The sequence below is a fragment of the Sapajus apella genome, unplaced genomic scaffold (assembly GCF_009761245.1).
Source record: "Sapajus apella isolate SASKATOON/1434 unplaced genomic scaffold, GSC_monkey_1.0 scaffold186, whole genome shotgun sequence".
NCBI classification, from domain to species: Eukaryota; Metazoa; Chordata; class Mammalia; order Primates; family Cebidae; genus Sapajus; species Sapajus apella.
The window spans coordinates 1,122,916-1,124,953 of record NW_022437126.1 but is presented as its reverse complement, the minus strand read 5'-3'; positions in this window follow the sequence as shown (position 1 = coordinate 1,124,953).

Sequence of the window (2,038 nt, the reverse complement as noted above, 5' to 3'; positions counted from 1 at the left end):
TAAAACCTAGATAATGGGTTGATGGGTGCAGCAAACCACCATGGCACATGTACACATATGGAACAAACCTGCATGTTCTGCACGTGTATCCCAGAACTTAAAGTAAAATACATTTTTTTTAAAAAGATGTGCATTGAATTCTGCCTTAGCTACTTACCAACTCTGGCTTTGTGGGGGTCTCTGGTCCTCTCTGAACATCAGTTCCCTTGTCTCTGGCTCTCTTCTCATTGGGCTCTTATGAGGATTATTAGGGATGTTTCAGCCCCCAAATATTTCCTTTTGGAAAGAGTGATTCATTGAGTGTCAAGCATTGTACCCTGTTTTCAGTTTAGTAGCTTATAATGAAGCAGCAGGGCACCTAGTGTGTGTTCCTGACACACATTAGGTGCTCGGTAAATGTGTGGCCCCTCCTCCCTCTCCCGACCAGGAAAGATCTCTTTATATTTATTCCACTGGAAATTTTCCCATTTCACTTTGCTTTCCCAGGAACAAGCAGTCTCTGGTGTGTTTTGCAAATTAGTACATCCCTCTGCAGATGGCAGGCCTGAGATCAGGGAAGTACACCATGGGTACAAAGTCACATGGCAGACTGGTGGGTGGTTGACAAGATGGCCCTTGTCAAGTCAGTAGACTCTGCTTCCCCTCCTGTGTTAGTCCGTTCTTACACTGCTAATAAAGAAATACCCAAGACTGGGTAACTAATAAAAGAAAGAGCTTTAATTGACTCACAGTTCAGCATGGCTGGGGAGGCCCCAGGAAACTTACAATAATAGCAGAAGGGGAAGCAAACACGTCCTTCTTCACATGATAGCAGTGAGAAGTGCCGAGCAAAAGGGAGAAAAGTCTCTTATAAAACCATCAGATCTTGTGAGAACTCACTCACTATCACGAGAACAGCGGCATGGGGGTAACCGCCCTCAAGATTCAATTACCTCCCACTGCGTCCCTTCCACAACACATGGGGATTATAGGAACTATAATTCAAGGTGAGATTTGAGTGGAGACACAGACTAACCATATCACCACCCCTTCCTGTCCCCTTCGGTGTCATTTTAGCAGTTCTAGGTCTTGCTGAGCTCCAAGTCTACCCCCTCATCTCTTCCATCCAGGTGAACTTACTTTTCTCCAGCTTATAACTGCTCAAAGCAAAAAGAGAACTTATTGGCCAGGTGTGGTGGCTCACGTCTGTAATCCCAGCACTTTGGGAGGCCAGGACAGGTGGATTACGTGAGGCCAGGAGTTTGAGGCCAGCTTGGCCAACATGGTGAGACCCCCGTCTCTACTAAAAATACAAAAATTACCCAGCCATGGTGGTAGGCACCTGTAATCCCAGTTATTCAGGAGGCTAAAGCATAAGAATCACTTCAACCCAGGAAGCAGAGGTTCCAGTGAGCCGAGATCATGCCACTGCACTCCAGCCTGGGCAACAGAATGAAACTCTGTCTCAGAAAAAAGAAAAAAAAAAAAAAGAACTTATTAACTCACGGACCCAGGAAGTCCAAGGGCAATTCAGACATGATTAGATCCAGAACTCAAACAAGCTCTTCAGGGTGGTCTCCATCTTATGTCTCCATTCTCCTTCCCACTATCTGATGGTTTGAGCCCATAGCTGGCCTTCTGTACATGGCAAGAAAGATGTCCCATGACAGCCCAATTCTGATTCCAAATCATTTAGCACCAATAAGATGCAGCACAAAAATCCAGAGAAGGCCTCTGATTGGCCCTGTCTGGTCATATGCCTGTTTCTGAACCAATAGCCATGGATGGGGACAGATTTTGTTTTGTTTTTCTTAAACGGAATCTCTCTGTCACCCAGGCTGGAGTGCAATGGTGCAATCTAGGCTCACTGCAACCTCCACCTCCCAGGTTCAAGCAATTCACCTACCTCAGCCTCCCAAGTTGCTGGGATTACAGGTGTGTGTCACCATGCCCAGCTAATTTTGTATTTTTAGTAGAGATGGGATTTCACCCTGTTAGCCTGGATAGTCTCAGACTCCTGACCTAAGGTGATCCGCTCGCCTCAGCCTCCCAAAGTGCT